Genomic DNA, 14141 nt, shown 5'->3' with positions numbered 1-14141 from the left:
TCCAGACTGCTGTTTCTGGAGTGGAGTCAGACTGGTTTGAAAATGAGTTGATATAGCTTTCAAGGGCAAACAAAGCCAAACCCAAAAATGGTACACAAGCTGTGAGGGTACATCACAACTAGTGTAAAAGGCAAAGACCCACCACAAACTGCCTTTGAATTCTTTTGATTTGCCTGATGATTCTTGCAGTCAACATTTCTTTGGTGTTTTCGTTACAGAGACAATATATTCAAGACATGAAGGCTGTATTCTGCAAACCTAATTTGTTCTGGTGTCCATCACTTTTTGGATCTACTAAAGTAAGACTTTTCATGTCATTACGGCATTATCTTTCTCTCGAAAGTTTCCTTTCCTTGAATGCATAAAAGGGTACAACCACAACATTGCAATAACTATGAATCAGAACTAACAACTGAAATTCCATGACGACTCGTTTGGTCTGCCAGAGAATACGCATTGGAAAGAGACACGGGTTTGTGGTTCCACCACAAAACATAGGCTTAAGAGACGAAAAACAGAAGTAACACTTACATTCCAAAAATAAATTTGGAAAGTGAAAATGTCAGTAACATGTGAGGCCACAGATTAAAAAAGATACGCAACAGGCACAACTCAAAATTAGAATTCAAAAGTAAACTGATTACACGAAATCATGCTAAAAACAGTCGATGTTCAAACTCGTCTCCAAGAGCAAAATAAGGCAAACACTTCAAATATGTTTAATCTTTTTTATGAGATTATTGCGAGAAAGACTGTTAAGAAAGAAGAACTTGTAGCAACATGATGAAATAATTAGGACAAGGAACCCTGATAGCGTAGCGCTCTCAAATAAAAGATGGAAAGCACATACAGATCTGAAGGGAAAAAACAAGAATAAACAAGGTGAGATCAGACACATATAAAGTGACCATGAATCATGAACATACAAGCGTTTATTTTGTTCAGTTTTTGTTTTTTTATATTTTGCCCATGATGTTTAATGGCTCTGCCTTCTGGCCAGCCTGATGAGAATGGGGTAGAAGAAGACATGACGTTAGCGTCAAGAGAAAGTCTAGTCTGCACTACATTCAAGTCTAAATCTGTTATTATGCCACAAGGTGGAAGCACACCTACACAAAGTCACGTTTCACCTTTCCTGATGGTCATTAATGACAGTGAAATATGTGAGAAGTACTCTTAATACTGTCCACCATGATAGTGATGACAACACTAAAGTGAAAATTCTAAAACGTGAATCAGAAGAATAAATGTACCACAATGCACTGGGGTGACGCTGAAGTAACAACATTTTTGAATTTTTAAAACTGGCGAACTTTCTTTAAAATGCAAACGGCTGTGTACATCTAGTGAGTGGTCTTACGCCATAACTATTGTACTTTGTGGGTTGCAACCCCATGTTTTCAGATTCTGTCATTATGCTGATTGGCATAATTGGAACACACTACAGAAATTTATAGAAGCATGTCCATGCATATGTTAGGAGTGTCGAACACGAAGAGAAATAACAGAGCAGTCTATTTTCGACGGAGTGTGAGTGATAAACAGAGACATAAAAACAACCACTTTTAATGCATTATGAACAGACATTGGAAGAATAACAGGTCAGCCGCTGCCTGCCAGTGTCAAGCTTTTGGCTTTGCAGTGCCTATTTTCTTTTTTCTTTTTTTATTAAGCCAATAAACAGTCAAATATAATTACAAAGACAAAAAAACAAAAAATACAAGATAAACAAACCATAATATACAGATCGACTTTGAGTTTTAACAAGCCGGAAGAGAGGGTTTAGGAGGACTACTGAGATTAATGACAAAAAAACATAACCAAAGCATAAATAGATAGAGCGACTCAGAAAGAAATGTTAAATGAATACAGATGATGCCCTGCATAAAGATACAGCTCTCACAATCACTAACGTCATCATGCTTATGATTGCCATATTTACGTATATACATATCTTGTTTATACCAAAAACATACAGTACACAAATTGGGCAGAAAGACCACCTGGCACAGACCCCAGGATAAGGAAGAGATATACTTAAGATGTTATGGGAGCTAAGTGGTCCGTCAATGCCCCCCAAATTGTGATGCCCTGTCTTCGCTTCTGGTGTCCTTTAAGGGCATATAAGCTGTGTTCCAAATTACACATAGCATAGAGCCTTCCTCTCCACATTTCAAAAGTTGGGGGTTCTTTTTGCCTCCACGGTGAAGCTATACACAGTCTAGCCACGGCCACAGCAATAAAGGTTAAATACCTGGACACCAACATGTCTTGAACTGCCACTGCATTCTCTGATACTCCCAAAAGCATAACTGTAGGAGTAATCACAATCCGTACCCCTGTAACCTCCGTCAAAACGACCTCCATCCTATTTATCAACTGTCTCAGTTCTGAACATGCATAAAACATGTGTAAGCTATCAGCCGGACCCATCCCACACCGTGTACCTCATTTATCCCTCCCCATCGTGCAATTTTGGCCGGAGAGTAATATAAATTGAACATAGTTTTGTAATGTTGTGCTTGAAGGCTAGCCGAGATCAGAAGCTTATCAGCCAGTGCAATAGATTCTTGTAAAAGACTCCCTTTCTAGGATAGCCTAGTGTTCCATTTTGAATTTTGGAACTCCAAATCATCACTTTGTGCTTCGCTGAGACTTTGATATAGAACCCTGATCCTTCCACGCCTCTTAACTATCTCTAACAAACTATGTTTTTTGGGCCAGACACATTGCCTCGGTTTTTCTGATCAGGTAGTCCCTGACCTGCAGGCATTTTAAAAAGTCAGTCTTAGGGAGATCATATTCAGACATCAATGAAGAGTAAGCATTAACCCCGCTATCATCCACTAAATCTCCCATGGTCAAGACACCCTTCCGTCTCCATCTAATCATTGTGGTGTCAGAAAAGACAGAAACAGGAAGTGCTAAAGATGTAGTGGGCGTATAGAAATTAAGCTTACCAACCCGCAAATATCGCCAGATTTGAATCCATGCCTTATAAGCAGCCTGGACCAATTTAAAGCGGGTTTTTTTGTAATAGCTGGGCTCAAGGTTTTGAAGAAAGCTCCTCTCCGCATTGGGACCTAACAACATTTGAAAAATATGCGGGGACAGGTACGATCAGTGTATGAAACAGTAATTAATAAGCTTAAAGCGCGCGTTCCTGGAGACCTTGGGTGTTCTATCCATACGGTCAGGTACGATCAGTGTAGGAAACAGTAATTAATAAGCTTAAAGCACGCATTCCTGCAGACCTTGGGTGTTCTATCCAATATCATGTCCCAGTCCTTTGCTGCGATAGGAACGCCTAAATCCTCCTCCCACTGAGAGTGTACTTTTTTCCAGCGGTCTTTGTTGATCTGCACGCAACGCCTGTATAGACACGAGACTGCCTTTATAGTGCCTGCAGAAAGACAAATAGTAACAGCTCTGTTGTATCAGTGGTTCAGTAGTCCCTGTGAGCCAGTGTTTGCGTAGCACTGATGTAAGCTATCCATGTAATAAAAAAAATGTCCATAAGGAAAGTCAAACTTCATGTGGAATTCTTGAAATGGGAGCAATTCAGCATCTTGGTAAAGCTCTTCCACCTTTGTCGCCCCCACCTCCGTCCAAAGATCAAGGTCTCGCCAATTGCCGCCATGCAGGAGGGCTATCAGCATTTCTAGAGGGAGTTCTGGAGAATATGGCAATTTAACTTGCATTTTCTGTAGTCCTCTGCTCCATCATTTATTCTGCACTTTGAACTCTCACAAGTCATTTCTAGTCGTTCTACCTAATCAGAGAAACACTCGGAGGAGGTCCAGCATCGATGGTACAAATGGGCCCAGGGTCTGATTCGGATTCCGCCTCAGTGCCATCCCCTGCAACACAACCTAACCTTCACTATCCACTGCAACTGGGCTGTAATGTCTCAGCCAGCCCGCCTGTGGTCACCGGGTGCTGCATTGTCTTCTGCGCTACTCATCGTCGCCTCAACCCCCATACTAACTCAATAATCAGAGAATCCAATTCCCTAAAGAAAGCCTTCAGGATCCATACAGGAAGCATGTTCAAATATTATAGAAACCGAGGGAGAGTCACCATATCCAGGAGCGCCACTCTGCCAATCACCAAGAGCGGCAAGGTCTGCCAGAAAGCAACGGATGCAACTTCATGCTCACACTTGAGCTTAAACTCTTAATGGGTTCCTGCTAATACTCATTGTTAGCACCATTCTTTATAATAGAGATTTATTTATTTCTTTTATGGAATGTGCTGTATTGCTTATTTGATGACTTGTTCTAACCAATATTTTTACAATCAATTTTCTAATTTGATTGATGCTTTTTTAAATTAATTAAACAAAAAGAGAAAAAAAATCTTACTAAACCTCTTAATGAAAATAAACCCTTCAAATCTAATAAAAAATCGCGTCATTGACTGAACTTAGAAGTGGTATTATGATTGTTGGGTTTGTGATGTATAGCTCCTGACCTTCTCATACATGATGACAAATGTCTATCACAGAGAAGTGAGAGGAAACTCACACGAGTAAGACAGTGGGGATTTACCCTGTTTTGCTGTGAGATAGAGATGGTAAACCATTTTATTTAAATTGATTAAATTGATTCCTGCTCCAGCAAAGGCTGGTAGCAGAGTGATGGTTAACGTCTCTAGAAGAGGAGCTATACTTAAGTGCCCGAGTTAGAGTAATGCCCGTGTCCCAAAGCCCAATGTCCAGAACTTGAGGATTGACAAGGTGTGATTTTCAAAGGCAGTTGCTGTTTTGAAAATATGAGTCATAATAGTGTGATGCGTCATGTGATTATTGTTGTATTATTGAAAAGAGTCATTTGGAGTATGAGAACTGAAGATTTTTGACGAATTTACATGTTTATAGTTTTGTTAAAAAGTTGAAGAGTTATCAGGCTTGGCTTAACCTAAGATCCCGGGATAGACATATATTGAGATATATTAAGATATATTAAGAGATTGAAAAGTGTATCAGACAATTAATGGTTTTTGGTTTTCATGTCTGCAAAAGGTTTGTTATGTAGGTTGTAAGATACCATTGACTACACAAATTGAGATAGGCACAAATAATAAAATGTTGTGATTGTACTAATATCGATTGATGTTGGCAGAACCTGATTGCGCAGAGGGTGAAGCTACATTGATCAGAGTGATTTCCCAATGGATGAGATTTCACTAGCGATTACAAAAATCTTTTTGTATGAATAGTCGGAAGGTGTAAAAACCTTAATATTCCGATCGGTAACTTAACTTTGATTTTTTTTAGCAGAGCAGACAAAGATTTAATTTTCCTAGAAAAAGTTGTGAAGTTGTGTGTACAAGAGAAATTGTAAAGGACGGTGAACTGCTGTGAGAAGTGAGATCATACGTCATAGTGTGCCGCGTTGGAATAGGTTGGTTAGTGAATTGTATCACTGTGATTGGTTAATGACAAAACAGAGTGCCACGCTGTGATAGGTCAATTGCTTTTGTGAATACTGCGTTGGGATTGTTGAAGATCTTCAAGAAAAGAAATTGTGACAGAATAGGACAAGAATATTTGATGTTTACGGACCAGAATCAAAACACTGATTGAACTGCATTTATTGAACTGATTATTGTTGAATTTTTGCGAAAATCAAGAAATACCAAAAAGAATGTAAAAGTTTTGTGAGAGATGATGTTACAGTTCCAGTATGGGAAGGTAAGGAGGTGCCTCCCGAGGGTACACCTGCACATTACATGACAACTGAATTGGGATAACATACATGTTTATGGCTTCGCCAATGGTGAACGATTACTGAGAAAGAGGATTCGAGTTTTCATAAGTATGGTACTTTTCAGTTTAGGATTATTGAAAAATTGAAAGTGAAGCTGTACAAAATGAATCCACCACTTAGACCCTAACAATACAAAGCTTTGAATATGTGGGAGAAAGAAGCCTGAGATAAAGAAAGGGAGAAATACCAGAATAAGACAAAAATATGACTGACAAAAAGGGCAATGAGTAATTATGCAGACGCTCGATGTTATGAAGCACAGTAGAGATGGAGGATAGCAATAGTTGAGGGAACTAGACTGTATCAGCCATTACCCCTGAAACACCTGAGAAATCAAAAAAGACCAAGACACAAGAAAAGTGGAAAAAGAAAATAGAGGTAAAGACCAACACTGAATCAGGAAATTATTTTGGAAGAAATATTAGCCGCGCAACCTCCACCTTATGCAAACACTACCACTAGCACTAATAATGATGTAACTACAAGTGTTACAGTGGCTACTGCTCCTGTTGAATGAAGTGCAATACAGACTAAAAGAGCATTGCAGCGATTGCCTTCGTAAAAGGCATGATACCTCTAAAAGATCTAGATTGGGCGAAAATTAAGAGAAATTCATAAGAACCAAAAGAGTCCGTGCATGATTACTATGAGAGGTTACTTCAGGTGTTTCAGCAACACAGTGGGAGGGAATACCCTGATGATGGTGATATGGAATTCTTTGTATCTCAGTTTGTTATTGGATTAAGAACAGAGATCAGTACGCATATACAACAAAGTGTGATCTGTTGGCTGATTAAGTCATGTGATGAGATACTGAGGTACCTGAAGTATTGTAGTGATGAACAGGAAATAAAGAAAAAGCTTAAGGAGAAGTTGATGTTGGCCCAGACGAAGTTTGCTCTGAGAGGGTTTCAGAACCAGTGTTTTGCAGGAAATCAAGGTGGTATGTAAGCTGTTGATATGCAAGCAGGAGTACAAGGTGCTAGAGGAGGATTGGGTGTTTCACAGGGAAGAGGTGTTCTGATTGCTACACGTTCTGGTACGGATGTTGGAACTTTAAAGAAGGCGACTCCTTGTCATTATTGTAACAAGATCAGGCATTGAAAGAGGAAGTGTAGGCTTAATCCTGAAAGAGTAAACAGAAATATGCAAATGCAGGGAGGAAACGAAATGTAGATGCAAAACATGCCAGTTCAGCTGATGCAGATGCCAATGTTGAAGCAGGTCCCATTGATGCATGTTCCACCTACCCAGATGATCCCACAAAATATAGGAACCCCTACATTTAATTTGAACCAGTTGCTCACAGCAAGCTTAAACCCTCTCCAGAATCAAAATCAGAAACCATCTCAACAGTTTCCGGTATTTGACAACGACAGTTTTGGCTCCGACAATTTCCAATGATGGTGCCTGATAAGGTAGGCCCATTGCGTGCTTGGCGCAGTCTTAGTGGTAGACCAGAGTGGCCCACCCGTGTCATTTTTGATGGTGTCATACCAGATCCACTGTAGGAATCCCCAGGCCATCCCTCCCAGGAAGAAGATCCAAGTTGTGGGAGTATCAAATAAACAAATTACAAACCCGCTTGCTACATGTAAAAATAGGCTTATTTGAGGAAAGTCATCAATTTGCTGTTTGTGACACTAGCTTAGTAAATCTGTTAGTGAGAGATTTATTGTGTAAGTTATATTGCACAATTTACTGTATGCCAGATGGAGTCGAGTTTCAGTCCCATGATGAGGAAGTTATTCTGTTGTTCCCAATGAGAACTATTGAATAATTACCTCCTGATTTACAAGAAACAGTGAACCCTGAAGTATGGGATTTCAGGTAAAGATTTTGGACTAATCAGAGGTGTAGAACCAGTCCGAGTTACGCGAAAGCCAAATGCAGTATATCCGAGAATACCATTGATATAAATCAGGTTTCTGGTTGGCAGAGGTATGCACCCTGCCCAAGCAGGAACCACTATCCTAGTCAGGGTTAGTCACAACACACCTTAATTAGCCTGTGCTCACCCTCTGGTAGCTTGGCACAGAGCAGGCAGGCTTTACGTAAGAGGCAATGTGTAAAGTATTTGTCCAACACTTCAACAGGGCCATTTACAACAGTCACCATACAATTTGGCACCAGAGACAGTTGCAAGAATAACACTGTTAATTGAAGACAAGCTAAGTAAGGGGATTTTGAGAGAATTGGTTGGAATTCCATGCAGCTCTCCCATCATTGGTTTACAGAAGCCCAGTGGGAAATACAGAATAGTGCAGGACCTTTGGAAAATCAAAAATATTGTTATTCCATGTTGTCCCATGGTACTGAATCCAGCCACTATACTTTTCTCGATTCTGTGCACTGCAGAATAGTTTACTTTCATTGGTCTTTGCCAGGCTTTCTTTTCAGTGCCATTACATGGGGATAGACAGTACTTATTTTCCTTTGTTTTTCAGCAGGGAGTTTTGGCATGGTGCCGAGTTCCACAACGGTATACAGAGAGTCACTCCAGAATCTGGATTCATTGCAGATGCCATGCAAGTCAGTACTAGTGCTGTATATCGATGACCTACTTGTGGCATCAGACCACGAGAAGCCTCTAAGCAGGGTACTATTTCACTGTTAAATCACCTAGCTAGAAATGGACACAAGGTGTCTCCAGGGAAGTTGCAGTAATGTCAGAAAGAAGTTCAGTATCTTGGACACAACACTGAGAAAGGAACAAGAAAGGTGTTACCAGAAAGAGTGGAAGCAGTACTTCCAATTAATCCACCTTGAGCACAAATTGAAGTCAGAATGTTTTTAGGATCGGTTGGCTACTGTACACTGTGGATACCTAACTTTTCCCTAGTGGCTAAGCCTTTACTGAGGCTGAAACTCAAAGATAGGCCCGATCCACTTCCTTGGGACAACAAATGCTTAAAAGCTTTCCTAGAGCTGAGAGAAATTCTCTGTCATGCCTCAGCACTAGGAATGTTAGATTACAGTAAAGAGTTCACATGAGTTTGCAGTGAGAGGGATGGCTGCACTCTCTCAGTGCTTACACAGATGCTCGAAAACCTGTGGCTTACTTTTCAACAACCCTTGACCCTGTAGCCGGAGGACTGCCTGGCTGCATTAAAGCTGTTGCTGCAGTGGGTGTTAGTGTTGAAAGGAGTGACAGTATAGTGATGCAACACCCTTTACCTGTAATGGTCCCACACTCTGTAGCAATATTGCTGACCCAAACAAAGACCCAATAAATGATCCATAATAGACTTACAAAGTACGAACAACAGATTCTGGTTGCCGAATAGGTTACCTTGCAGCGCTGCCAGATTCTGAATCCATCAAATTTTCAGCCAGTAAATTATGATGTTTGTAATGAAGTTGAACTTGATTGCCTAGATGTTATGGATTTATGCACAAAGCCAAGACCCAACATTTAAAATGAACCCCTGAATGAGCCTGATTATATAATATTTGTTGATGGCTCATCTTTGAGAAACAATGAAGGTATCCTGAGAGCAGTTTACGCTGTCTGCACAATCAATGATGTTGTGGAAGCTTCATGGCTTCGAGGTATTACCTTAGCACAAGTTGCAGAATTAATTGCCCTTACAGGAGCGTGCATGTTGACAACCCAATTACAGATGACTATATTTATGGCTTTGGCTTTGTCCATGATTTTGGACAGTTGTTGTCACAAAGAGGTTTCACAAGACAAAGAAGTTTCATGACCTAATCAGGAACACCTATCAGGAATGGTGAGCATGTAATAAACCTTTTGGAAGCCCTCCAATTACCTGTTGAGCTTGCTGTTGCTAAATGTGCAGCACACCGGATTGGCAGTGGTTACATTGCCGTCGGTAACAGATATGCTGACAAAGTAGCACAGTATTGTGCACTAGTGGCACGCAAATTTAATGGAACTTTTGCATGTGAATCCGAAGAGGACGCTGTCTGTTCTATGTTCATGTCAATTGCTGACACGGGGGAAGACTTAAAAAGAGTACCAGAAAATGTTTCAGAAGCAGAACAGCATGATTGGATCAGAGAGAAAAATGCAAATGACATTTGGATGCCAACTTATAGTAGACCAGTGTTTCCTGATACCTTGTTTCCAATGGCATGACACTTCTATTGATACACGCATATTTAGGAAGGGATGCCATGACCTGATTATTGAGACAAAATTGGTTTAATCTCAGATGTAGGATGCTAGCTGAAGAACTGTGTCATCATTGTGTGGCATATCAACAAATGAATGTAGGAAAGAGAACTACTGTTACACTAAGTGACATAAGAGATCAGGTGGTCCCTTCAATAGGATGCAGATGTACTTTATCAAGATGCCTGTTTGCAACAAGTTGAGATGTCCTGGTCATAGTGTGCATCTTCTCAAGATAGATGGAAGCTGAGTGGAGGAGGGGGATGGACATGTATATGGCGGCCGAAAGAGTGACATACAGTGCAAGAGGGTGCCCGAAGAAATTTTCTAGAGTGTGGGGGAAATGGAGACACTATTATGGTATGGATGGGGGGCTTTGATGGAGACGAGGGGGAGAGTGGGTTAATCTCCTGGTACATGGAGGGGAGATGGAGGTGGCCCAGGAACCTTAAGAGTGATGATTCCCTCTTTATTAGGACACGTTTAGGCTGTGAGGGACGCTGGGGAGGGGAGGAGGAGGGTAGTGACAGGGTAGCTTATGCTGGACGACTCATTATGACATGCCTGTTATGTTTTGGTGTTGGAAATGCAAATAAAAATATTAAAAAAAAAAAAAAAGATAGATGGAAGCCTACCCAACCAGAAGAAATGACAGTCTTACTGTAGCAAAACTGTTATGAGAATTGATCCCCAGATACGGTATGCCGGTTTCTCTGGAATCAGATCGAAGTACCCACTTCAACAACGAAGTCCTGAGAATGATCTGTACAGCACTTCAGATTGAGCAAAGACTGCACTGTAGCTATTGACCTGAAGCTTGTGGTACTGTTAAGCAGCTAAATGGCACTATTAAGTTTCAATTGGCCAAAGATTGTGCTTCAACATCACTGAAATGGCCTAATGCTTTGCCTTTGGGGCTGATGAGTATTCAAAGTATTTCAGATAGAAGAACTGGTTTATCGCTTATGAAATTCTCATGGAGTGTGCTATGAGACTGCCTGCTGTATCTGCAAATGCAATTGTGAGCATCATAGATTATATGATACTCGATTACTGCAAGGGATTGGCTGATGTGGTGCGTTCTGTCACTCTCCAGGTTGCAGCTGCCACACAAGATCCACATAAAAACAGTGCCACAACCTCAATCCTGGGGTTTGGGTCATGATCAGGAGGCACATTTGTAGGACTTGCTTGGAACCTACATTGAAAGGCCCCTTCCAAAATATTTTGGTCACTAATACTGCTGTCAAATGTACTGGAGTTCCAAACTGGGTGCATGCTTCTCACCCCAGGACAGTGAGAAATACTTATGAAGAAACTGTATTCTGTGAACCTGAAGGATGAGCACTGGTGACTGCACTATCACGAGCTGAGCCTCAGCAAAGACAACTCCTGTATTAATCCCACTAACCTTGTGCTTGAGCTCCTCCCCCCACTTATGATTGCAGCCAACCACTATTGCTTTAGTCCAGCATGAAAAAAGCTGAAATGACTGAATGGAATATTTGCTTTGGGCGCACAAGACTAATCCCAATAATTGACAGTAATCAATAACACTGAACTAACCATTAACCTTGGGTTTCGGAGCAGTGTGCTGCTTGGTGTAAAGCGCTTAGACGCCTCGTCAGGGGTAGTAAGCGCTATATAAATGCAATTACAATTACAAATGTTTATGTTAGGTTAGTACAGGAATAAACACAAGCTATAGACGCAAAAGATTGTTACGTCTGCGCCCACTTACCGTCATCTGTAGCTGAAGAAGTCACATATCATCACATTCCATTGTCATATGCAATCACATGTAGTATTTTGCTTTCATTTGTATATAAAAAAGAACACTTTGAATATTTTTACTCAAATTATGACTTAATACTTTCAAGAGTACTATTCTAACAGAGCATGCATTTACATACACAAGCAAAAGAAATGGACTCAGCTTGGTATTATTTTAGACAGCCGATACTCATAGATCGTGTGAAGGTTTATAAACACAACCTAACCTGCTTTATGTAACCCTTAGAAAAAGTCTTTCTGATAGCATTGGAAAGATTAACTTTACACATAGTTAGAGAAAATGATGTTTTGGAAAATGTTTAGAAGACGGAGGAGGATGGCTTTAAAAAGAAAATGGTTTACCTAAAGCTGAAGTTAGACAGAAGACAAGAAGGGAAAATCTGTGTTTACAAAAGGAGAACACACACAAGAACACAACATGTGGGAATTAGTAGCTGTGAACATACATTTGAATTAATGGGAGGTACGTGGCAAAGTTTACAGGTGGAAGAAAACGCAATTCCAGGAGTTTACTTTGTTTGTGGGCAAGACGCTTGTTTCCAGTTCCCTGCTGATTGGGAGAATATTTGCTACTTGGCTAAATTGTTTGCAAAGATGAATAATGTATAGATGCATTGATAATGAAACCTGCACACAGACCGACTCATAGTACAGAGAATGGAAACCAGTTAGTAGGAGGCATTTTTGGAGTAATTATTCCACCTGTAGAAGTCATACTTGATGACAAAAAGATTAGACAACTGTCAACAGTTGTTGTCAAGCTGGCAACTAGCACTTCTGGAGCTTTATTAGTCGTAAACACTGAGCTTGTAGCAATTAGATTTATGGTTTTGCAAAATCATTTAGAATTAGTCATTTTACTTGCAGAAAAAGGCGGAGTCTGCTGGATGCTGAAAACTCAGCATTTTTATTCTTACATACCTGATGAAAGTAAGAAAATTCAAAAAATTGCAAGGAACATTTCGGACCTGAAACCAGAATTAGAAGAGTTAGAGACACCTAGTATTTAAGAAAACTTTGGACAGGGAATACGCACAATTGGAAACTGGTTTGCAACTGCAGGAGGAGGAATCCTGAATGCTACCTTTCTGCCCATACTAATTACAGGGCTTTGTTCACTTACCCTATCAAAGGCTGCAAGTATTGCATTAACAGACCAAAGAGCAGAGAAATGAGCAAAAGAATTAGCATTAATTGAATTTCAAACGTTTGAAAAGAAAGGTACAAGACTTAACTGATGATGAAAGTGCCCTCTGAACGTACGTTGCATGCGAAAGGTGATGGTTAACATAACCATCAGATAGGGATTAATAAGCCATTTTATTAAAGAGTTCAAGAGGTGTATGCAATGTTAACAATCAAAATAATTTTTAACTGACACGACATTAAAATGAGCAAATTTGTAGTACCTAGTTATATCTATTAGTACAAGGCCTCAAAATGTTAAAGCAAACTTTATTATGTTAGCAGGAAAACTGAATATGAACAAAATGTTTGATAGCTGACCTTACCCTGGCATGTTTTTTTTTCTTTAAAGCTTCACAACACATTGCATTGAAGAATTTACTTGATTAATAATAACGTCTTTGGAATTTTTTGCAAGAAACACTTCATTGAATAGAGTGACTTCATATTATTTCCCACATTAAATACATAGCATGAATAGAGAATGTTAGTAGTTTAACCTATTTCTTTTCCGATTTATAATGCAGAATTGTAGTGCTGAGTAATATTCATTTATGCAAATGTCTATTGCATAGCCTAACATGCAATTTGTTTCATTAGAAGGTTAGAATGTTCTCATATCCATGGGAAAGGAGGTCTAAGAACTGAAAGGCCCATACATAACCATAATTTTAGGATTTGTTTCATATGTTACGGTAATTCTTTGTAAGCCTAGCGAGAAGGAACATGAGAAAGAACGGAACGAGGCGGTTCTGAAAGTCCATTGGTCGGAAGGGAGGAGAAGATACAGAATGATTTGCACCATTGCTATCAGCTGTTTATATTAATGTGTGTTCCCAGAGTAGGTTACCATTATCAGCCCCACTCCATGCCATTCCTCATGCTGTTTGACCCAACTCTTTCCAGACCCCACTACCTAGACGCTTTATGCTCTTATCCTCGCTACTTGCCCTCATTCAAGGTGAATGCCAACAGCTTTATGCTGATGGCTGAATACTGATTTGCAACCCTGCCTGACCTGTTTCCTAATTGCAGTCGCTACTGCACGATTGTTTTGCTTTTGTAAACCTCTCTTTATAGGAAGTTCGGCTGATATTGATTGATTGAATTTGACCTTCATGCTCAATCTCACCCTTGACTCTTGAACTTGTACTCTTAATTGGTTCCTACAAAACCCATTTTTCTACCCATCCTTTAGAATAGGGATTTCTTTCCTTTACGGAATGCGCTGTATTGCTTATTTGATGACT

The 14141-nt window shown here is 40.0% G+C and overlaps 1 protein-coding gene across 8 annotated transcripts in view; it reads right to left on the bottom strand.

The window, feature by feature from the left end:
* Positions 1-14141, bottom strand: part of SMOC1 (SPARC related modular calcium binding 1) — a 798046-nt gene that overhangs the window by 455123 nt on the left and 328782 nt on the right. The gene's annotated exons all lie outside the window — the stretch shown is intronic.

This window comes from Triturus cristatus, chromosome 9 (genome assembly GCF_964204655.1).
Source record: "Triturus cristatus chromosome 9, aTriCri1.1, whole genome shotgun sequence".
NCBI classification, from domain to species: Eukaryota; Metazoa; Chordata; class Amphibia; order Caudata; family Salamandridae; genus Triturus; species Triturus cristatus.
The sequence above is the reverse complement of the archived record's forward strand: the minus strand, read 5'-3'. Positions and strand labels throughout refer to the sequence as shown.